Raw genomic sequence first — 24,702 nt, forward strand, 5'->3', positions numbered from 1 at the left:
CAATGGTTGATGATGTATACAGTTCTATATGAACTCCCATAAGCCACAGCTTCCTCCACTATCTATGGACCTTTGCAAATTTCTGCACATCCCTACTGATGTCACCATCTCAACACGTTGAATGCTTCTGCCCTGGTAAAGGCAGCATGTTGCCACCTGCAAAGCTCTGAGTTAAACCAGTGAACAATTCAATGGCTATATGTACTTAGCTATCAATCACACATGTTGCCTTGAAAAAACACAGCTGGATCTTAACATTAAGAAGCTAGGTTTTACAAAATTATATTTCTTCCATTTTATGAGTAGCAATGAGGGAAATCTAAATTGATGTATAAAACTACTTTGCAGATGAATGTGTGGCCTGACTGGCTGAAATATATATTCAACAAAAACATTAAATTCCAACTGACTGTTCAGAGTCTGTTATTAATCAAACCATGAGGAACATGACTTGAAAAATCTCAAAAGATCAACTAATTGTTAGTTATATCTACTTACTCTATATCTTAAGTCTCATGTTGATTGGCCTTATCTGTTTCTCCCTAACTGGTTTAGTTGATACCATGTTGAATGATGCTGGAATTCCCTTAGATGTTCTCCTCATTCACTTCCCTCCTGGAATCCCCATTGCAGCTTTCCATTCTCTACCTTCATATATTGTTAGTTCACAGGTAAACTGACTGTACCCCAAGTACTTAGGAGTCTACATGATAACAACTGGCAATCTGAAAAACTGGCAAAAGCCAATTAACAGAAACCACTTATAATACTCAAAAAAACCTGGTAGTTCAAGAACAGCTTTGATTATTGACTGTTGATATATGAAAACACATGTTGCCAATCTAGCTGATTTATTTTCTGTTTTATTTTAAATTAAAATATGACCACCAATAACATTCAATAGGAGTTTTATCAAATCACTTTGGTGACTGTTATGACCAATTTATTGTACTTACGAAGGGATTCAGCTTGTCTGATTACTGTTTACTACACTTAAGTCACTAGGCATGGTGAAATCAGAACCTCGTCAGTGACCCTGTGAAGGATACTTAACGTTGCCCATCATGTGTGGCCTGTATAAATCCGTGTGTAGCAGTATCAAAACTCCAATTTGCCTACAATAAAAGCCATTGTGCTATTTGGCCTCCAAATCGCTTGCTTGCTAATTTTCTGTGTTTCTTGGACAAGTAACCCCAAGTCCCTATGAACATCAATATTTGCATGTTTCACCCCTTTTCAAAAATGTTCGACTTTTTCTATTTTTATTATCAAAGTGAATAACCTCATACTTCACCACATTACACTCCACTTGCCATCTTGTTACCCATTCACTTAATCCACCTGTATCTCCTTGCAGCCTCTTTGTGTTCTTCTCATAGCTTGGCTTCCCACATAGCTTTAGACCATCGGTGCACTTAGACACAATGACCTTTGTTGACTAAATAGTTCAAAACAATTAAACTGAAACAACTTCATGGGCAGAACTTTGCCTATCTTTGAGAGGCTGATAATGGAAAGAAATATGTTTTTGATATTGTTTATGCTTACTATCAAAGACATTGACATTCTTTCAAGTCAGGACAAAGCTCAATCAGGTTGTGGAATCAGAGCAGCTCATGTTAATTGGCCTCCCGTCCAACTTTCCCCTGAAAAATAGGCATCCACAAGATTTAGTGGAGAGGTGAGAGTTCTCAATCACTCAAGAGACTGAAGCAGACAAGAGGCTGTGAAGCTGCAATTGGGGTCTATATTTGTAGGCTTATGTTTGTAACTTTCAGGTGCTGTTAGTCAGTATGTCTGCCTTGGTGTTCTGCCAAATGTACCAAACAGGGTGGGTCTTAGCAGCATCGATATAAAGGTATGCCATAAGCTGTTGCTGCAAAAAAAAAGAAAGATTTACGTGGTTAGGAGTTGGGATTTATCTGGCTCCAGAAATATGCTATGACCCCAGGATATCTCACCTTCACTCTTGGATAGGTTCTTCTCTCATCGGTTTGCCAGCTGAATTTCCTGCTTCCTGGTGTGGTGAACTTTACCATTTTCAGGCTTGGACCAACTGTTTATTTTACGCCTGTAATGAGCAGTTGTTGAAAGTCATCTCATAATCACTACCACCTCCCTCCTGATATCTAAAAAGTTACTGGGCTGCTGTAAAGGTCACTGTGAATCTTCAGAATATATGAGCTTCTCTGGGAGGTTGGGAGGTGTGAGTAGAATTATGAAGGAATGCTGGCAATGCTAGGTTGGGATGGCAGGGGCTATTAGGAAAAATAGCATTGTTGTGAAAGAAAAAAAAACTCACAGGGGCTTGCAGATCTCTTGCAAGGGAACCCAAACACTCAGGTTGTATTGGAAATTTAGCTACAGTATTTAAGGAAACACCACGTGAAAAACCCTCCTGAAGGATCAGAAAGTGAAAGTCAAGTAAATTTAAATTTCATCTCTCAAATTCCAGTTGGATTTGGGACTGAAGTGACATGCTAAACATCAATATCCCTCATGTTTCACAAGTCTAAAGAATTTAGCAATAAGAAAAATATATGACTTTGAGCTTTGTATTTGATCTTCGGATAGCAGATATTTAAAAAGAGGGAGAAAATAGAGAGAAAAATTATTGTGAACCAAGATAAGTGATGCTGATTTTATAGCACTGTTAGCACTCTGTAGTGCACAATACTTTCACTTTCACTACTCTTTGTGGTTACAGCAGTTGAACTATCCTGTCGAAAGTTATTAAGAGGCAAAGTTAACAAGCTTTTCAGATCTTTATCCTCAAGGTTCAACTGTTGTATTGAAGGGGTAACATACAACAAAAACGTGTTTACTTTACTCTATTATGTAGTAAAATGCCCAAGGCCCTTCGCTGGAGTATCTTCAAGGGGAATAGGAATGAAGAAACACAGAATCTTATCAAGAGGAAATTCTAGAGGTTAACCCCTTGGCAACTGAAAGCATCAATGATGGAATGCTCAAAATAGAGAACGTTCAAAAGGCCACCGTACAGATATCCCAGAGGGTTACAAAAATAGTGAAGCCATGGAAGGATTTGAAAACAAAAATGAGAATTATCAAATCATGTGTATTGCTTAAGCAGGAGCCATTGTAAGTCAAGAAGACATGTAAAGTATCTGCTAAACAATGTATGAATATTTTTTAAAATCAAGCTCTGGCACAACTATGGAAATAGCTTTCCCAATATAGTTATTATGGCTTTACTAATTTACGTTACATTAAGCAATAATTTTGAACTACCTGAATTTTGAATTACAAAATTTCCATATATTACTTTAAATGAGGTGGAAGTTGTTGCCTGGTGTTAATTGTGCAATGTGGGGGTAAATCTATATATGGTTGTTCAGTATGGTTCCTTTATGGTTTTTATTTAAATTCTCCTGGATGAATGACTGATTCATTTCTAAGATTGTGATGGTTGAATTACTAACTTATTAGCCATAGTCTATAGTGGACCAGAAGGAACTCTTTCTGTTAGGGAGAGGGAGAGAAACAATTGTTACGTATAGCTTAAAGACCAACTTTTAGCAAACGTGGGGCAAGACGAGGAGACAGGCTTCCACAACTGTCATCACATCACAGGGTTCTTTTAACACTGGAATAATCCTTTGTTAGCATTCTTGTGTGGACGACAAATTTTGTCATATTATGTTAACATCTTAATCTGTAAATTGTCTCCTGAGGCCTTATTTCAAGGAACAAGGATAAGATGCTCTTTTATGAACTTCCCAAGAGCATCCAGCACTTCATTCCTTTCAATCTTTCTGCAATTTCAAACATTTTCTTTGTGGATTCAGCCTCAAAAAAAAGGCCCATCCAAAACGTGACACTAATTAACATGAAATGTACAATTTCTGAGAGACCTAAAGATTGCTGATTTGGGAAGAGGGGCAGATTAGGTTAGTGCCATTGAGGTTAAGGATCTTAACACACTGTTGAGACAAAGGTCTCTGTTAATCCAGATTGAATGTAATTTGATGGCAGTGCTGAGTGATAAAGGTGGGGAAGTATTCCATTAACAAGAACAATTACATTCCATCCCTACTCTCCTGGGTCAAAATGATTTAAGTGATAATTCTTCGTAATAGCTTGATTGAGAAATGAGCTGTGGATCTTTCCCCAGAGACCTGGCTAATATTTATCCCTCCATCAGCATCACAAAAATAGATTATCTGGTCACTGTCACTACTTTCTGTTGTGCTTTCATCTGCGCATATTGGTTATTGCAATTTTTACATTGAACAGTGACTACATGGTAAAACACTAAGATATCCAGCAAGGGTGAAAAAGCACTCTAAAGTAAAGAACTCGTGAATTTATAAAGAAAATCGGCAACAGATTTCCTTTGAAACAAGTGTCTCAGCAGTATCGGTCAGGCCAGAAAAACAGTGAAGTAATCCTCTCAGATGGAAGATAAAATCAGGAGCTTCTAGAATTCATTAAGAATGGTTGTGCAGAGTACCTCTAGTGTATCATCATCCATGTTTTGATTACTGTGTCTCTGGAAAGAAATATGTCATCTTGCTGATTAATACTTGCTATCCACAAGTTTATTGCTGATGCAAACTGAAATGGTTGAGCCCTGACACTAAGCTGAATGAACCAGGTATTGCTGCCCTGTGGCTCATTTGTGCTATAGCTGCAGAGCTCATGTGAAGTGAAACCATTTTCCTTAAACACTTCAGTCAAGGTGTAAATATACACATAAAGCCATCTGTCAGTCAGGGATTTTCACAAGGGTTATTTTGACGTCTGTAACTCTAGAACCCCCAAAGAAGCAACATGCAATAACTGTAAGCCATTTTAGAGCAGGCAATGAGGGGAACCTCCCCACCCCGGGGAACCCCCCACCCCAGAACTTACAGCTGTATGATCACCATGACAAACCTGCCTGTGGGGTCTCCGTTCTGCTTTTAAAATTTCCATTTGGACCTTCTTTCAAAACCATTTCCTCAACCTTTTAAAAGACTATTATTTTCAAGATCTGGATAAGGTGAAATTTTGGGTCCAGAATCTGCTTGATTTTGTTAAATTCGAGAGTATTATTTTGCAATGCAGTAAAATCCTTCCACTGTGAAATTGATTTGACAGGCATACAGGATTTTTCAAAGTTCTGATGTGAGAGATAATTGAATAATAAAAGATAAGTGGAGCCCAGAACTTTAAAAGACAATCATTTTTCAAAATATTCTCAAAAATGTGTACAACACTTGAGCGAAGGACGTAAACTAACCTTGAGCTTTGTATTATAGCAATAACAAAAACAGTGAAACATTATTTTGTGTGTATGTCAGGCATGTTAGTCCAGTCATTAATAGGACAGGGAATTGAGCAGCAAAAAGTATTGTAATTTAAACTAAACTAAGTAGATTGTTTAGGAAAGGTAGCTAGGGGCTGGAGTGTCTCAGTGCTGCAACATTGAATATTTAAATGTTCAAACTAACACCTAGAGCTTCAAAGGAGATTGTTTCTTTGTTGCTAGGCACAGTATGCAAAGCAGGCAAAATATGATATCAACTCAATAAGATATTGAATGACTAACTGCTTTGGGAATGTTGTTGTTCTTTGGTCATCAAAACAGAAATACTTGACCTATCAGTGAATCATGAACGAAACATTTTCTTAATTAGTTTTGCAAATCAATAAACATTCTGGTTCTCTAACATGCAAAGAGAATTTGAAATTATATTGGATGTGTGTACATGTGGTGTGTGCTGGAGCCATTCACTGACTTTAGTGCATGTATTTTTCATCACAGATGGATGTAAAACTCCATAAACAAGAGGAAAAAAGATGTCTGTTGACTTCTGTCTTAGAGTCTGCAACCTTGATAACATTTGCCAATTTAAACAGTTCTAACATGATGAAAACAATGATACTCGGAAACTCTTACTTACTTAACATTTTGGCTTTAAGGCCTTGAAGACAGAAGCTGGCACTCATTACAGCTGAATCATATTGCGCATTAGGAGTATGACAAGCCACAAGCAGTCAACAACATTTCGTAATGCTCACAGTCAAACTGGCGTGTCCTGAACAGGGCTCAAGCTTGAACATAATTTACGGAGATGCTTGACTACCCCAACTTTACAGTCCTCTCTTGACCTCCCCAATTTGAGCTCAAAGGAATGCAAAGTACAACATTTCACCTTGGCTTGATTGTAGGAATTGCCAGAAAAAAAAGGCATATTTGGATTTAGAGTCATAGAGATGTACAGCATGGAAACAGACCCTTCGGTCCACCTGTCCATGCTGACCAGATATCCCAACCCAATCTAGTCCCACCTGCCAGCACCCGGCCTATATCCCTCCAAACCCTTCCTATTCATATACCAATCCAAATGCCTTTTAAATGTTGCAATTGTACCAGCCTCCACCACTTCCTCTGGCAGCTCATTCCATACACCAACTACCCTCTGTGTGAAAAAGTTGCCCCTTAGGTCCCTTTTATATCTTTCCCCTCTCACCCTAAACCTATGCCCTCTAGTTCTGGACTCCCCGACCCCAGGGAAAATTCTTTGTCTATTTATCCTATCCATGCCCCTCATAATTTTATAAACCTCTATAAGGCCACCCCTCAGTCTCCGATGTTCCAGGGAAAACAGCCCCAGCCTATTCAGCCTCTCCCCTTAGCTCATATCCTCCAACCCTGGTAACATCCTTGTAAATCTTTTCTGAACCTTTTCAAATTTCACAACATTCTTCCAATAGGAAGGAGACCAGAATTGCACGCAGTGTTCCAACAGTGGCCTAACTAATGTCCCGTACAGCCACAACATGACATCCCAACTCCTGTACACAATACTCTGACCAATAAAAGAAAGCATTCCAAACGCCTTCTTCACTATCCTATGCACCTGCGACTCCACTTTCAAGGAGCTATGAACCTGAACTCCAAGATCTCTTTGTTCAGTAACACTCCCTAGGACCTTACCATTAAGTGTATAAGTCCTGCTAAGATTTGCTTTCCCAAAATGCAGCACCTCGCATTTATCTGAATTAAACTCCACCTGCCATTTCTCGGCCCATTGGCCCATCTGGTCCAGATCCTGTTGTAATCTGAGGTAACCCTCTTTGCTGTCCACTACACCTCCAATTTTGGTGTCATCTGCAAGCTTACTAACTGTATCTCTTATGCTTGCATCCAAATCATTTATGTAAATGACAAAAAAGTAGAGGGCCCAGCACCGATCCTTGTGGCACTCAACTGGTCACAGGCCTCCAGTCTGAAAAATAACCCTCCACCACCACTCTCTGTCTTCTACCTTTAAGCCAGTTCTCTATCCAAATGGCTAGTTCTCCCTTTATTCCGTGAGATCTAACCTTGCTAACCAGTCTCCCATGGGGAACCTTGTTGAACGCCTTACTGAAGCCCATATAGATCACATCTACCGCTCTGCCCTCATCAATCCTCTTTGTTACTTCTTCAAAAAACTCAACAAAGTTTGTGAGACATGATTTCCCACGCACTTCTTAGTTTATTGAAAGTTTGTCCTCCAGCCAACAGTGGAGGCAGAGTTATTGAATATTTCTAAGGTATAGATTCTGGATTAACAAGGGACTCAACAATTATTGGGGAATTATTGGTCTCCTTGATGCCATATTTGGTCAAATGCAACCTTAATAGCAAGAGCAGTCACTCTCAGCTCACCTCTGGAGTTCAAAGCCTTTGTCTATGTTTGGACCAGCGCTAGTCTAGTGTGATCAGAAGCTGAATACCCCTGGAGGAACCCAGTGAGCAGGTCATTATTAAGCAGGTGCAGCTTGATACACTGTTGATGACACCGTCCACTACTTTACTGATGATCAAGAATAAACTGATGGAGTAGTTATTGGGCGAGTTCGAGTTGTTCTTTTTTTTGTATAGCGAATACACCTGGGCAATTTTCCAAATTGTTGGTTAAATGCCAGTTTTGTACCTGTAGTGGAAGAACTTAGCTAGGGGTGCATTAAATTCTGGGGTACTTGGTTTCAGTACAATTGCCAGAATGTTGTCAGGATCCATAGTCTTTATAGTATCAATGTCTTCAACTGCTTCTTGATATCACATGGAGTGAATCGAATTGGCTGAAGATTGGCAACTGTGATGCTGGAGACCTCAGGAGGAGGCCAGGATGGATTATCCACTTGGCACTTCTGGCTGATGATTATTGCAAATGGTTCAGCCTTATCTTTTTGCGCTGATGTGCTAGAATTCCTTGTTTTTGAGGATGGGGATATCTGTGGAGCCTCCTCCTACTGTGAGTTATTTAATTGCACCTCACAACTCATGACTGGACTGTCCAGGACTGATCCGTTGATAATGCTGTTTGCAAACAAGTAGTCCTGTTTTGTAGCTTGATATCTCAAGGTACATTTTGGTGCTGTCCCTGACATTCCCTCCAGCTCCCTGGACGTTTGGTCCCCTAGCTTAATGGTCTCCAAGAGTGAGGGATATGTTGGATCATAAGATTGCAAATTGTGTTGAAGTACCATTCTGCTGCTGTTGATTGCCTGCAATCTTCTGAAGCCCATTTTTTATGATGGTACTGACACAAAACTTGACAGAAGGTGTCTCAGTGTGAAGATGGGATTCATTTCCACAAGGACAGCATGGTGGCCACTCTCACCAATACTATCATTGACAGATGCCTCTGCATGTGAAGATTAGTAAGGATGAGGTCAAGTATGTCTTTCCATCTTGTTTATTTCTTCACTATCTCCCACAGACTCACTCTAGCAGCTGTATCCTTTAGGACTTAATCAGCTTGGTCAATAACACTGCACCTGAATTACTTTTGGTCATGATCATTGCAATCCCCTCATGATGTACATTCAGCACCATTGCCACCTTCAGTGCTTCCTCCAATTTGGAGAGGGTAGGATTGCAACACATTGTAATGGGCAGACAAATTCCTTGTCCATGCTTCGGTCCAGAGTCAATGTTAAGGACTCCCTGGGAAACTCCCTCCTGATTATGCAACACTGTGCCAGCACCTCTGCTTGGTCTGCCTGCCAGTGGGACAAGACATATTCACAGATGGTGATGGTGGAATCTGGGACATTATCAGTAAGGTATGATTCTGTGAGTTTGACTATGTCAGGCTGTTGCTTTTACAGTCTGGGGAATTGTTGTCCCGATTTTGGCAGTAGCTCCCAGATGTTTGTAAAGAGGACTTTGCAGGATCAACAGAACAGAGTTTAACATTAGCATTTCTGATACTTAATTTGATCCAAGCTGGCCCATCAAGCTTCATTCATTTGAGACCTTTTAGCGTACGATACAATTGAGTGGCTTGCTGGGCCATTTCTGAATGCAGTTAAGACTTAACCAGGTTGCTATCAATCTGGAGTCACATGGAGGCCAGACTGGGTAAAGATAGCAGAGTTCCTTTCTTAAGAATATATTTCTGAGCCAGATGAGTTCTTATGTCAATCAACGATTGTTTCATGATCATAATTAGTTTTTTTTAATTTCAGAAATTGGGTCATAGAGTCATTGAGGTGTACAGCATGGAAACAGACCCTTCAGTCCAACCCATCCATGCCAACCAGATATCCCAACCCAATCTAGTCCCACCTGCCAGCACCCGGCCCATATCCCTCCAAAACCTTTCTATTCATATACCCATCCAAATGCCTCTTAAATGTTGCAATTTTCCCAGCCTCCACCACATCGTCTGGCAGCTCATTCCATACACGTTCCACCCTATGTGTGAAAAGGTTGTCCCGTAGGTCTCTTTTATATCTTTCTCCTCTCACCCTAAACCTATGCCCTCTAGTTCGGGACTCCCCGACCCCAGGGAAAAGACTTTGTCTATTTATCCTATCCATGCCCCTCATGATTTTATAAACCTCTATAAGGTCACCCCTCAGCCTCCGATGCTCCAGGGAAAACAGCCCAAACCTGTTCAGCCTCTCCCTGTAGCACAGATCCTCCAACCCTGGCAACATCCTTGTAAATCTTTTCTGAACCTTTTCAAGTTTCACAGCATCTTTCCGATAGGAAGGAGACCAGAATTGCACGCAATATTCCAACAGTGGCCTAACCAATGTCCTGTACAGCCACAACATGACTTCTCAACTCCTGTACTCCATACTCTGACCAATAAAAGAAAGCATACCAAACACCTTCTTCACTATCCTATCTACCTGCGACTCCACTTTCAAGGAGCTATGAACCTGAACTCCAAGATCTCTTTGTTCAGCAACACTCCCTAGGACCTTACCATTAAGTGCATATGTCCTGCTAAGATTTGCTTTCCCAAAATGCAGCACCTCGCATTTATCTGAATTATATCTTTCTCCTCTCACCCTAACAGACCTGCCACTCCTGCCACTTCTCAGCCCATTGGCCCATCTGGTCCAGATTCTGTTGTAATCTGAGGTAACCCTCTTCGCTGTCCACTACACCTCCAATTTTGGTGTCATCTGCAAATTTACTAACTGTACCTCTTATGCTCGCATCCAAATCATTTATGTAAATGACAAAAAGTAGAGGGCCCAGCACCGATCCTTGTGGCACTCCACTGGTCACAGGCCTCCAGTCTGAAAAACAACCCTCCACCACCACCCTCTGTCTTCTACCTTTGAGCCAGTTCTGTATCTAAATGGCTAGTTCTCCCTGTATTCCATGAGATCTAACCTTGTTAATCAAGACTGATTAACCTTGTCGAACGCCTTACTGAAGTCCATACAGATCACATCTACTGCTCTGCCCTCATCAATCCTCTTTGTTACTTCTTCAAAAAACTCAATCAAGTTTGTGAGACATGATTTCCCACACACAAAGCCGTGTTGACTATCCCGAATCAGTCCTTGCCTTTCCAAATACATGTACATCCTGTCCCTCAGGATTCCCTCCAACAACTTGCCCACCACCAAGGTCAGGCTCACCGGTCTATAGTTCCCTGGCTTGTCTTTACCAGCCTTCTTAAACAGTGACACCACGTTTGCCAACCTCCAGTCTTCCGACACCTCACCTGTGACTATCGATGATACAAGTATCTCAGCAAGAGGCCCAGCAATCACTTCTCTAGCTTCTCACAGAGTTCTCGGGTACACCTGATCAGGTACTGGGGATTTATCCACCTTTAACCGTTTCAAAACATCCAGCACTTCCTCCTCTGTAATCTGGACATTTTGCAAGATGTCACCATCTTTTTTTTTTAGATTAGATTACAGTGTGGAAACAGGCCCTTCGGCCCAACAAGTCCACACCGACCCGCCGAAGCGAAACCCACCCATACCCCTACATTTACCCCTTACCTAACACTACGGGCAATTTAGTATGGCCAATTCACCTAACCTGCACATCTTTGGACTGTGGGAGGAAACCGGAGCACCCGGAGGAAACCCACGCAGACACGGGGAGAACGTGCAAACTCCACACAGTCAGTCGCCTGAGTCGGGAATTGAATCCGGGTCTCTGGCGCTGCGAGGCAGCAGTGCTAACCACTGTGCCACCGTGCCGCCCATCTATTTCCCTACAGTCTATATCTTTCATATCCTTTTGCACAGTAAATACTGATGCAAAATTTTCATTTAGTATCTCCCCCATTTTCTGTGGCTCCACACAAAGGCCGCCTTGTTGATCTTTGAGGGGCCCTATTCTCTCCTTAGTTACGCTTTTGTCCTTAATATATTTGTAAAAACCCTTTGGATTCTTCTTAATTCTATTTGCCAAAGCTATTTCATGTCCCCGTTTTGCCCTCCTGATTTCCCTCTTAAGTATACTCCTACTTTCTTTATACTCTTCTAAGGATTCACTTGATCTATCCTGTCTATACCTGACATATGCTTCCTTCTTTATCTTAACCAAACCCTCAATTTCTTTAGTCATCCAGCATTTCCTATACCTACCAGCCTTCCCTTTCACACTGACAGGAATATACTTTCTCTGGATTCTTGTTATCTCATTTCTGAAGGCTTCTCATTTTCCAGCCATCCGTTTACCTGCGAACATCTGCCTCCAATCAGCTTTGGAAAGTTCTTGCCTAATACCGTCAAAAGTGGCCTTTCTCCAATTTAGAACTTCAACTTTTAGATCTGGTCTATCCTTTTCCATCACTATTTTAAAACGAATAGATTTATGGTCGCTGGCCCCAAAGTGCTCCCCCACTGACATCTCAGTCACCTGCCCTGCCTTATTTCCCAAGAGTAAGTCAAGTTTTGCACCTTCTCTAGTAGGTACATTCACATACTGAATCAGAAAATTGTCTTGTACACACTTAAGAAATTCCTCTCCATTTAAACCTTTAACACTATTGCAGTCCCAGTTGATGTTTGGAAAGTTAAAATCCCCTACCATAACTACCCTATTATTTACTCTCTAAGCCTTCAACTCTCCTGAGGAGATTGCACATCTGGGGGCAAATATTCCTTGGAGAGCATTCTATAATCAGCAACATATAAGTACAAAGTAACGATAAAATTGTACGAGCTGTGGAGGTCCACAATTACAGGACGGTGCACACTCAATTATAGGAAGATACTAAAATATTGAGACATTTCCAGCTTTAATTTGCCAAAATGTCAATGATACGAATTTGTTATGTGGAAACCTTTGAAATTCTGGGACAATTTGCACCATATCAGAGGTTAACAGTTGATTTAATTAAGTTTTTTTTAAAAAATGCAACAGTTAAATATTGAAGCCTTATTTTCCGTGGGCAGAGAGTGAGTGATGAAATGTAGATGTCTGTGTGGAACGAGCCGGACCTTATAAGACCCATTTGCAATTCTGTGGAGAAGCCAGAAATATGTGGTTTAAATTCCATCATTTAGCTATCGTCGTCAATGAATCTTTGAATTCTATTGTTGCTTATGTCTTATGTGGTTAATTATAGTTGCATTTTTTAAAAATTATTTTGGAACCTGAAAGTTGGAAATAGTTCAAGCTGTTGTCCAAATGTCCTTGGGTATACCAATTATAAATTCTGTTCCTAAAGCAGCAAAGGTTGTTCTCCAAATTTCAGTCTAAATGCTCACTGTATATTGGTTTAGAATTCTGGCTTTTTCTTCTACATGTAAGTGAGAAACTAAGAGCTTAGACATTGTTTTGTTCTTTGGGAATTTTATTGAACTGTGAAAGTTCTGTCTTTATACTTGCTACCACAGTGGTCCAGGAATAGAGTGAAGCAACAGCAGAACTCATTCAATAACCAGAATTATTATCAAACATACCATTGAAAATTTGATCCCTTGTTTCACATGTTTGTTCCAGTTGAAGGATTTTCTCTCAACAACCCCAATCTTATCTTTGGCTCTTTCCTGTGTTTCCAAGATAATTGTCCTATTGCATATGCTTGCAAAAAGTTTCACAAAATGGCCAAAGAAGGCAAATCTATAGGTAAGTAAGAGATTGAAAATACCAATGACAAAATGAAATTGCTACCAGCACTGTACAAAGGAATAGTGGCACAATAGCATGAATCCGAAGCACGTCCAAATCAGCTTTTCAGGCACCTTCATGCTCAGTTCTTTAAACTACATCTATTAGTAAATTAGGAAACATCAGTTGGTTTGTCTTCCTAACATGCTTTATTTGTCTAAGCACAAAATACATTTTCCTGCTGCAGACCCACCCCCTTGACCACAGAACACCAGTTTTTAACTTTCATATATAAATGAACCCAATCATCAAATTAACTAATCAGGTAACAAACATTATAAACAATACAAAGTAAAACATTTTAGAATAGGCTTTTACAATGATTGAGAAGGGTTACATGGGGTGAAATCTTGCAGGGGGCTGAATGATGTAGGTTAGGATAAGAAATGTGGGATAATCATGTCAGAGGTCCATTGAGACAAAAGAAACCTGCAGATGCTGAAATTCAACGTCGACAGACAGGAAGCCTCAAGAACACAACAAGCCAGGTAGTACCAGAAGATGGAGAAGTCAATGTTTTGGGTATAATCCTTCTTCAGGACTGGGGATGGATGTGGGGGAAGCTGCAGATAAAAGGGGGAGGCAGCAGAAGGTGGTGAAGTGGGCATAGGTGAAGACAGGTAGAAGATGCAACCTGGCTGGTCAATGGGAGGAATGGATCCAGTTGGTGGCAGGAAGCAGTGGAAAGGAAAGGGACGGGCAGGGAAAGAAGGCGGGGGATGGGAAGGGAGGTCATTTGAATTTGGAGAACTCAGTGTTGAATCCTCCGGGCTGTAGGCTACCCAAGTGGAAGATGAGGTGTTGTTCCTCCAATTTGCAGTGTGGTTCATTGTGGCAATGGAGGAGGCCAAGGATGGTCATGTCGGAATGGGAGTAGTTGGGGGAAATTAAAATGGGCAGTGACTGGGAGGTCCGATTAGCCCCTGTGGGCCCGGCTGCGATACTCGCCGAACTGTTCCCTAAGTTTAAGTTTGGTATCCCCAATGTAGAGAAGACCACATTGGGAGCACCTGATGCAGTAAACTAGGTTGGAGGAGAGGTAGGTGAACCTCTGTCTCACCTGTGAGAACTGTTTGGGGCCCTGGGTGGAGGTGTAGAGGGGTTGTGTACTAACAGGTTTTGCATCTTTTCCAGTTGCAGGTGAAGGTAGCTAGTGGTTTGGGGAGGTCGGTGAGGAGAGTGGTGCAAGCTAAGGACTGTCGAAGGGAACGGTCCTTGCGGACAGCAGAGACAAGTGGGGAAGGGAAGATGTTCCTGGTGATAGGGTCTGGTTAGAGTTTGTGGAAGTGTTTAAGGATGATGCAGAGATAGGTGGGGTGGTAGGTAAAGACAAGGGGGACTCTGTCTTTATTGCGTTGAGGTGGAACCGGGAATGGAGGTCGTGTGGTGGAGGGCTGTCTGGATAGCAGGAATCTAATTGGGAGGAGGTGTAATCCAGGTAGTTATGGTAGTTGTGGGTTTGTAGTAAACATCCATCTGGAGTCTATCGTCAGAGATGGAAATAATGCGGTCGAGAAAGGGGAGGGAGGTGTCCGAGATGGACGAAGTGAATTTGAGGGCGGGGTGAAAGTTGTGGGCGAAATTGATGAACTGCTCCAGTTCAGCCTGGGTGCAGGACGCTGTACCGATGCAGTCATTGATATAATGGCAGAAGAGTTGGGGCACAGTGCTTGTGTAGGTACTGATGAAGGACTGTTTGACATAGCCGACAAAGAGGCAGGCATAGCTGGGGCCCATCCAGGCGCCTATGGCCACCTTCTAGATTTGGAGGAAATGGGAGGAGTTAAAGGAAAGTTACTGAGGGTGAGGACTAGTTTGCCGAGGCAAAGGAAGGTATTGGATGGGTCTGTTGGAGAGGAAGAAGCAGAGGGCCTGGGGGACAATCCTTGTGGGGTATGGACATGTATAAAGACTGCACGTCCATAGTGAAGATAAAGCGCTAGGATCTGGGAAACTGGAAGTTGCTGACAAGATGGAGGGTGTGGTTGGTATCACAGATGTAGGTGGGAAGTGCCTGAACTGAGGGGGAGAGGATGGAGTCGAGGTAGGACAGGATGAGTCCGGTGGGGCAGGAGCATGTCGAACGATGGTTCGGTTGGGGAAATTGGCCTTGTGGATCTTGGGGAGCAGGTAGAACTGGGCAGTACAGGGCTGGGGGACTATGAGTTTGGAGGCAGTGGAGGGGAAATTACCAGAGGCATTGAGGACAAGACAGTGCAGGTGATTTTGGCCTGATGGGTTGTGGTGGGGTCATGGGCAACAGAGAGGTAGGACGTGGTGTCAAACAGTGAGGCCTATCTCAGCATCAGGAACAACTTACAGTATATTTTAAGTTCTGAGCGTTAAGGTGAGATTCTTGCTTGGTGGTGACAAGTTGCCTATTAAAGGAGATTATTGTTTGCTGGACAGCTCTAGATAGACAGTGCTTGTCCAAGTGCACAATGGTCTTTTAAAGATGTCAGTACATTCTGTGATATCTGGGCAGTAGCAAGTTGTAAAAAGAGCAAGTGGCAGCATGGGACTAGATAGTTTTGTTTGGTGAGATGTGGCGAAAACACAGTCTAAGCCTTGTGGTGAGAAACCCTCTGTGAAATCTGATGAAACTGACACAGCCAAAAGAATGTAAGATTCACCCCATGGTCACCATTAGGTTAGTTCTTATTTTCTAGATTTGCATTAAATTCAAATTACACCATATGTCACAGTGGGATCCAGAACATTGGCTTAGTGCTTTGGAGTACTCGTTCATTATCACCACGTCTTCAAAACTTGTTTTTCATCAATCTATTCAGGCATGTTATTAAGCAGTAGGACTCAAACCCAGGCATTCTAACCTCATGATAAGGACACTACCAGTGTATCATGGCATACTGGAAACCAATTCTTATAGATATTTTAATCAACCTGTTCAGACATGTTATGACATATCCCAGGAGTATGTGGGACTTGAATCCTGCCTTCAACACACAGGTAAAGATGCTATCAGTGCACCTCCCCTACAGCCCATCTAACCAGCTCTTTTCTTTGGAAAACCCACCACCATCACCCATTTGACAAACTAAACAATTAATAAATGACAAGCCCTTGCCACCATGGCCAGTGCAACAACAAAAATAGAGGAAGGGTAAGGAGGGACTAAATCAAAATGGTGGAGCAAATTACTGTAGAAGCTGGAATCTGAACTGACAACAAAAAATGTTGGGAGGTCACAGTGGGTCAGGAAGCATCTATGGAGAGAAAGCAAGCTGACATTTTGAGTCTAGATGACTCTTCATCAGAACTGAAGTGAAGTGTAGAGAGTGTAGCATTTATGCATTCCAGTCCTCACCTACTAAACAGCTGTTGACATTTTTACCCAAATCAACCTGTTCAGAGATGTAACTAAACACCTCTTGAGCAGATGGGACTTGAACCCCAGAAAATGATTTTTCTGCTCCATTTCAAACTGGCGACCTTTCACATGAGGCAAACATGATAACCACAATACTGCAGAAACACAATGCAAAAATTGAATTTACATTTCACCACGAAGCCAGTTCCTCAGTACATTAGCATGGGGTCCTGCATTATTAATCCAGTGACATTACAACTCCATCACACACCCCTGCCCGTTCTGACCAGCTAAGCGAATTGATTTAAAGAAACTAGTTGAGAGATGTTACTGTGTTGTATGCAATGCATTACTCAGCTTCAAATGTCAATCCATGTTTAAGTTGGCCAGACTGTTAAAGCAACACATCTTAAAAAGTTGATAAAGGAAGTTCGAGGATAAGTGGGTATTTGGAAATTCAGTTTGGTTAAACAAAACCATTGTAGCACAGCTTCTGTTCTTGTATTATTGGTGTTTTAAAATGATGAATGCAATGTATTTATATATGATCTCCCAAAACTCTGTGCTGTTCATATAGTTGAAAAATGTGTTGCTGAAAAACGCAACAGGTCAGGCAGCATCCAAGGAGCAGTTGAATCGACGTTTCGGGCATAAGCCTTTCTTCAGGAATAACCAATGTATGTAATTTTATCATAAAATAATGGTGTGGATTTTGTCTTCAGCTGCTGAACGCAACTAGTGATCTCTATGTCAAAGATTTCCCCTTTTTCAGCATGCATTTGAATCAGACACAAGCTTAACTGGATCTTCAAGTGTTCCAAAAACAGTAGACAGAATAAACAGCTAATCGCATTGAAAATTCTCATCAACAGCAAACCTGGAAGTGAAAGGCATCGATTAATCTTCATACAAATGCTATATGTTATAAATATTATAAATGTTATAAAGTTTATGAGAACAAATAAAAATTAGGATGCAGAAATTAAAAACAAATATCACAACAAGCATTTTTAAAAATCATGTAAACTTCAAAAAGATCAGAATGGACAGTACAATGATATTACATAAATATAAAACTAGTTTTCCTGCAAGAGGAATTCTTAAGCGGTAGTTGAGGCTTAGGATGCCATTAAATCTTGGCTAAACTTCACTCAACAAGGCAAAAGTTTCCCTCACACTTTTTGACAGCTATATTGCAATGCAATAGGAAAGTTCTTATCAGTTCACTGACTTCTGATTGAGTTCAGTCTGCAGGGACTTCAAGTATGCATCCTATATGAATCAAATGAATCACTGTCACACTCCTTGACTTTTATGTTTAACTGTGCAGATTCCAGACTTGACTGTCACATTTAGAGGAGTAATGTTGGCAAAGGTTGAAGAACTTGCTGTATTTATTCCTGCAAGATTCCAGTCAATATTGTGTGTACCTGCTCTTCCTGATTCTCTACAGCAGAGTTTGCAGCATCTTGTTTATTTGACTACCTTTCCTCCCTCTCATAAATCTAATTCCCAATTCAACGAAAATTCCGCTAAAACCTACCTTTCCCAATGCCATTTCAGATGTGTAACTCTCTAAATAGCAATTCACAGTTGATTAAAGTTATCAGTTCAATTTTTTTCTCATTGGCTTGTCCAATGTACAGGAAATGTACCTCAGGGGAAATTGCCAGGGATTGTATTGCGAGCACCCCACGAGTCTACAATTTACAAAATGCTCTTCATGACTCAGAAAACCCTGAAACAGGCATTTCTAAATTACAAAAGGAAAGCAAGACTGATGTCTGATTACCCTGACATTTTCTAAAAGCAATCAAGCCATAATTGGGTTGAGGAATACACTGAAATTGTATTTCAGAAGAAACACATCGTTACGTGTCGTGCATTTCATAAGCAAAATATGATGTGATGCATAACATAGATGCTTTTATCATTATTGAACTATATGAACAGCACACAGTTATGGGAGATCATATATAATTACATTGCAACATCATTTTAAAACCTCAACAATGTAAGAACAGAAGTTGTGCTATGATGGTTTTGTTTAATCCCAAGGAATTTTCAAATACCCACTCATCCTCAAACTTCCTTCATTAAGAACTCTTTAAGCTTTGTTGCTTTAACAGTCTGGCCAATTTAAACATGGATTGAAATTTGAAGCTGAGTAATGCATTGCATATTACGCAGTAATAGACACTGTTTGAAATAACCAATATATTAAGCAATTTACTATGAACAAACCCAGATGGGTGTGATGGTTTCTTGTTTATTGTGATGAGAGCAGTTTTGTCTTTTTGCAGAATTTCTCAATAACGTTTACACAATAACAGTGGTGAATCTTTTAATAATTACAGTCTGCCCATTGCATCTGATACTGCTGTTAAACCTATTCTTCAAGCTTTGAACCAAATGTGACAAATCACCATTGAACAACTAAAAGGTGATGCTGCCTGCACAATGATGCATGAAACCCCACATAATGCATCACCATCCTGTTGTGTTTAGAATAATGCATTACATTGTGATGACCAGAGGATGTGTACAGTGATTCAGTAGGGCATTTTTGACAGAAAAAGATTACAAAGATAAACTATTTTTTAAAAAAAGTATCACAGTGTAAGATTGTATTGATCATATGCCTCACAGCCAAAGACTTGAATTTTCTTATGTTATCATATTCATTTATTAATTTTGTCCAAGCTGCAAAACAAATAAATGACAATACAAATGTAAAACAGCAGCAAATACTTTGTACCAATTTTCTGTTTAAACACATGTGCAGGCTTAGTAACTGTCATATATAGGCCAGAATATCATCAGTCACAGAGTAATGGGCTAATTCATGATGGGAAGGAGTTACAAATATGGAAGGCAGCCCCTGTCACCCCAGTGGACTGGGTGTCAGGCTTCTGCACTGAGCAGTGGGGCCTGCCTGATATGATGGTGTGATTGCTGAGGCTAATGTTGATGGCCATGTGATTGGTATGGTAGCCTTGGGAGTCCACTACTAGTTCTTAATTAGGAAGGTAGAGAAAATGGTTCTGCTGGTATAGTTCATGCCAAGTGGGAGCAAGGGACATTCATTTGGTCCTGAAGTCTATCATAAAATTATACCGATAAATTTTGCTATGAATTGAGTCATGATTTTCTCAGCTTGACAATTCGTGTGAGGTTGTAAAGTCATGGAGATGTACAGCACGGAAAAAGACCCTTCGGTCCAACTCGTCCATGCCAACCAGATATTCCAACCCAATCTAGTCCCACCTGTCAGCACCTGGCCCATATCCCTCCAAACCCTTCCTATTCATATACCCATCCAAATGCCAAGAAAAGGGTGCAATTGTACTAGCCTCCACCACTTCCTCTGGCAGCTCATTCCATACACGTACCACCCTCTGCATGATAAAGTTGGCCCGTAGGTCTCTTTTATATCTTTCCCCTCTCACCCTAAACCTATGCCCTCTAGTTCCGGACTCCCCCACCGCAGGGAAAAGACTTTGTCTATTTATCCTATCCATGCTCCCCCATGATTTTATAAACTTCTGTAAGGTCACCCCTCAGTCTCCGACGCTCAAGGGAAAACAGCCCTAGCCTATTCAACCTCTCCCTATAGCTTAAAACCTCCAACCCTGGCAACATCCTTGTAAATCTTTTCTGGACCCTCTCAGGTTTCACAACATCTCTCCGATAGGAAGGAGACGAGAATTACAAGCAATATTCATACAGTGTCCTAACCAATGTCCTGTAGAGCATACAAATACCTTCTTCACTATCCTATCTACCTGTGACTCTACTTTCAAGGAGCTATGAACCTACACTCCAAGGTCTATTTGTTCTCTAGAACCTTACCATTAAGTGTATAAGTCCTGCTAAGATTTGCTTTCCCAAAATGCAGCACCTCACATTTATCTGAATTAAACTTCATCTGCCACGTCTCAGCCCATTGGTCCATCTGATCAAGATCCCGTTGTAATCTGAGATAACCTTCTTCGCTGTCTACTACACCTCCAATTTTGATGTCATCTGCAAACTTACTGACTATACCACATCCAAATCAATTATAAATGGTGAAAAGTAGTGGACTCAGCACCGATCCCTGTGACACTCCACTGGTCACAGGCCTCCAGTCTGAAAAACAACCCTCCACCACCTCCATCTGTCTTCTACCTTTGAGCCAGTTCTATATCCAAATGGCTAGCTTTCCCTGTATTGCATGAGATGTAACCTTGCTAACCAGTCTCCCAGGGGGAACCTTGTTGAACGCCTTACTGAAGTCCATATAGATCACATCTACTGCTCTGCCCTCATCAATCCTCTTCATTACTTCTTCAAAAAAACCCAATCAAGTTTGTGAGACATGATTTCCCATGCACAAAGCCATGTTGACTATCCCTAATCAGTCCTTGCCTTTCCAAATACATGATACATGAACATCCTGTCCCTCAGGATTCTCTCCAACAACGTGCCCACCACCAACATCAGGTTCACTGGTCTATACTTTCCTGGCTTGTCCTTCCCACCTTTCTCAAACAGCTGTACCATGTTAGCCAACTTCCAGTTTTCTGGCACCTCACCTGTGACTATCGATGCTACAAATGTCTAAGTAAGGTGCCCAGCAATCATTTCCCTAGCTGCCGACAGCGTTCTAGGGTACACCGGATCAAGTCCTGGAGATTTATCCACTTTTAGGCGTTTCAAGACATCCAACACTTCCTCCTCTGTAATATGGACATTTTTCAAGGTGTCACCATCTATTTCCCAACATTCTATATCTTCCACCTCCTTTTCCACAGTAAATACTGATGCAAGATCCTCGTTTAGTATTTCCCCCATCTCCTGGGGCTCCACACAAAGGCCACCTTAGGTGATCTTTGAGGGGCCCTATTCTCTCCATAGTTACCCTTTTGTCCTTAATATATTTGTAAAAACCCTTTGGATTCTCTTTAACTCTATTTGCCAAAACTATCTCATGTCCTCTTTTTGCCCTCCTGATTTCCCTCTTAAGCACACTCCTCCTGCCTGTATACTTTTCTAAGGATTCACTTGATCTCTCTTGTTTATACCTGACATATGCTTCCTTCTTTTTCTTAACCACACCCTCAATTTCTTTAGTCATCCAGCATTCCCTATATCTACCAGCCTTTCCTTTCACCCTGACAGGAATATACTGTTTCTGGACTCTCATTATCTCATTTCTGAAGGCTTCCCTAATTCCAGTTGTCCCTTTTACCCGTGAACATCTGCGCCCAATCAACGTTTGAAAATTCTTGCCTAATACCATCAAAATTGGCCTTTCTGCAATTTAGAACTTCAACTTTTAGATCTCGTCTATCTGTTTCCAGCACTATGTTAAAACTAATAGCATTATGGTTGCTGGCCCCAAAGTGCTCCCTCACTGACACCTCAGTCACCTGCCCTGCCTTATTTCTCGTAGGTACATCCACATACTGAATCAGAAAATGTTTTTGTACACATTTAACAAATTCCTCTCCATCTAATCCCTTAACACTGTGGCAGTCCCAGTCTATGTTTGAAAAGTTAAAATCCCCTACCATAACCACCCTATTATTCTTGCAGATAATTGAGATCTCCTTACAAATCTGTTTCTCAATTTCCCTCTGACTGTTAGGGGGTCTATAATGCAATCCCAATAAGGTGATCGACCTTTTCTTATTTCTCAGTTCCACCCAAATAACTTCCCTGGATGTGTTTCCAGGAATATCCTGCCTCAGTACAGCTGTAATGCTGTCCCTTATCAAAAATGCCACTCCCTCATCTCTCTTGCCTCCCTTTCTATCCTTCCTGTAGCGTTTGTATCCTGGAACATTAAGCTGCCAGCCCTGTCCATCCCTGAGCCATGTTTCTGTAATTGCTATGATATCGCAGTCCCATGTTCCTAACCATGCCCTGAGTTCATCTGCCTTCCCTGTTAGGCCCCTTACATTGAAATAAATGCAGTTTAATTTATCAGTCCTACCTTATTCTTCGCTTTGTTCCTGTCTGCCATGACTGTTTCAATAAAGTACTATAAAATATGTGAAATGTTTTATTCTTCTGAATTCAAATGCCCTCAAAATACATCTTCGTACTGAAAGTGCCTTCGAAGTTGCTGTTCTACTTAGATTGCTCAGTTCAGTTAACCAAATAATTCACTCTACTTTGCTCAATTTTTTATATACTTGCCCTGTGATACTGTGTGCCCAGAGGGAAAAGGGTATAATAGGTACTATTGACAGCACTGTCAGATAAGTCTCAGATCTTTGTTCCAGTTGAAACTAACTGAAATTTAAGTAGCACTTTTTTGTTTAGGAACTAGTCAGGACATTAAAATCAATTGGAAATTTCTGAATCCTAGATGATTGACCATAAACATAGAATCTTTTTAAATGTCAGTATTATTGAAAACACATAAATGATTTTCATCACCTACTTTATTCCCAATTGTGGGATATAGGTGAATTAATGTTATTTCTGCAAATTATAAGTTCTGATACAGAGTAAATGAATTCACATTAGTCTGTGATTGTTTCTCAGCTAGGAGCTGAGTTAGCAAAAATGGGAACTACATAGAGGAAGTATGTTAGCATGAGACGTGATTACAGAACAATGGTAGAAATACAGGCACTAGATAAAATGCTGTGAAGAGAGGCCTGTATAAACAGCAGGTTTCCCACTTGTACAAAGACACAGGAACAAACCCCAATTAAAAGGGCTTAGTGATAAGATGCTGTGAGGGGCAGCGCAGATGGAGGGAGTAGATAATGGTAAGCAAAGGATGGGATGACGTCAAACAACCTTATGGGAGTCAGAGATAGGCATTTGTCACAGACAAGGCCGGATAAACAGAAGATGTGGGATCAGTCTTAAGGAAATGAGTGACGTAAGCGGAGGAGGGGACAAACAATGAAATAAGAAAAAATATGGGGATTCAAATTGTATAAATTTCGAGAGTTTGTTGGATTTGATGTGTATTTGTCATTGTCTTACCTGGCATTAGACATTGCACCCACTTGCAAGTGTACAAATAAAACGGCACTACTAGTTCAGATTTTTGGTCTCGGACTGAAATTATTAAAGTGAGTGAGCTTTTGTTTCTCACACAAACACTTCCCTTAGCCCACATGTTCAAAAAGTGCCAGTTATTGCACAATTTAAAATGCTGGTAGAAAACACGAGGCATGGTACATGGAGCCATCAATAAGTCATTAACCAGAATTTGGAATTTGTTATGCTTGTATTTTTAGATTAGATTACATTACATTACAGTGTGGAAACAGGCCCTTCGGCCCAACAAGCCCAACAAGCACTATGCTACACTTTCTTTGAATGGTTGCCTTATTACCCCTTATTTTGCTGTTTTAGAAATGTAATATCTTATAAACAGTTAAACTGCCAGATTAGTTGAAGACATGGCATTTTGATCACTTGACAGAGCTTACTGTCATTGCAAGACCTGCACCTCTGGTGTCAGAAATCCAGGCTCCACTTTGGTAATATGAATGTGGACACACACTTAGGCCAAGACTCTAGAAAGGACAGGATAAAAACTTAGAAAGACTGAGGTACTTTATGAACTAGCTTTTTATTGGTACTTTCATGTTCAGTGTGACAATTGATACAAGTAATATCAGTGGCGACATAAAGCACAGCCTTTAAACTGAGGCCCCAGTGACAAATACAGCTCACCCCTTCCATCCCCAAATAAGGTCAGACATTATTGACCAAAGAGCACATTTTGACTGTGGCCCGGCAGGCTTGGAAATAATTATTGCCACAATGATGGCTTTGTTCTAAATCAGAACATCAAAAGACTTGAAATTAAATGCAAATTATTTTGAACATGGATTTAGACTAAAAATGGTCACAAAAATTCAGTGGTGTGCCTGAAGTGGCTGAACAAATGCAAAAAGCTTGAATGTTCCCGATGAACACACATTTTATTTCACAAGCTCCTAACTCCTGAATGATGAAAATAACTTAATTT

At 40.9% G+C, this 24,702-nt stretch overlaps 1 protein-coding gene and 1 long non-coding RNA gene across 2 annotated transcripts in view; one reads left to right on the top strand and one right to left on the bottom strand.

Annotated features, from left to right (window-relative positions):
• LOC122564795 (multiple epidermal growth factor-like domains protein 9) overlaps positions 1-24,702 on the top strand; it is a 324,564-nt gene that overhangs the window by 45,505 nt on the left and 254,357 nt on the right. The window lies entirely within an intron of this gene.
• LOC122564796 (uncharacterized) lies at positions 1,740-5,949 on the bottom strand. The gene is made up of 3 exons (XR_006316003.2): positions 5,910-5,949; positions 1,962-2,071; positions 1,740-1,876 (listed from the first exon to the last, which is right to left on the bottom strand). It is a non-coding gene; the product is annotated as an uncharacterized LOC122564796 (long non-coding RNA).

This window comes from Chiloscyllium plagiosum, unplaced genomic scaffold, assembly GCF_037043375.1.
Source record: "Chiloscyllium plagiosum isolate Xiang-an unplaced genomic scaffold, Cpla_swu_hap1 HiC_scaffold_21, whole genome shotgun sequence".
NCBI lineage: Eukaryota > Metazoa > Chordata > Chondrichthyes > Orectolobiformes > Hemiscylliidae > Chiloscyllium > Chiloscyllium plagiosum.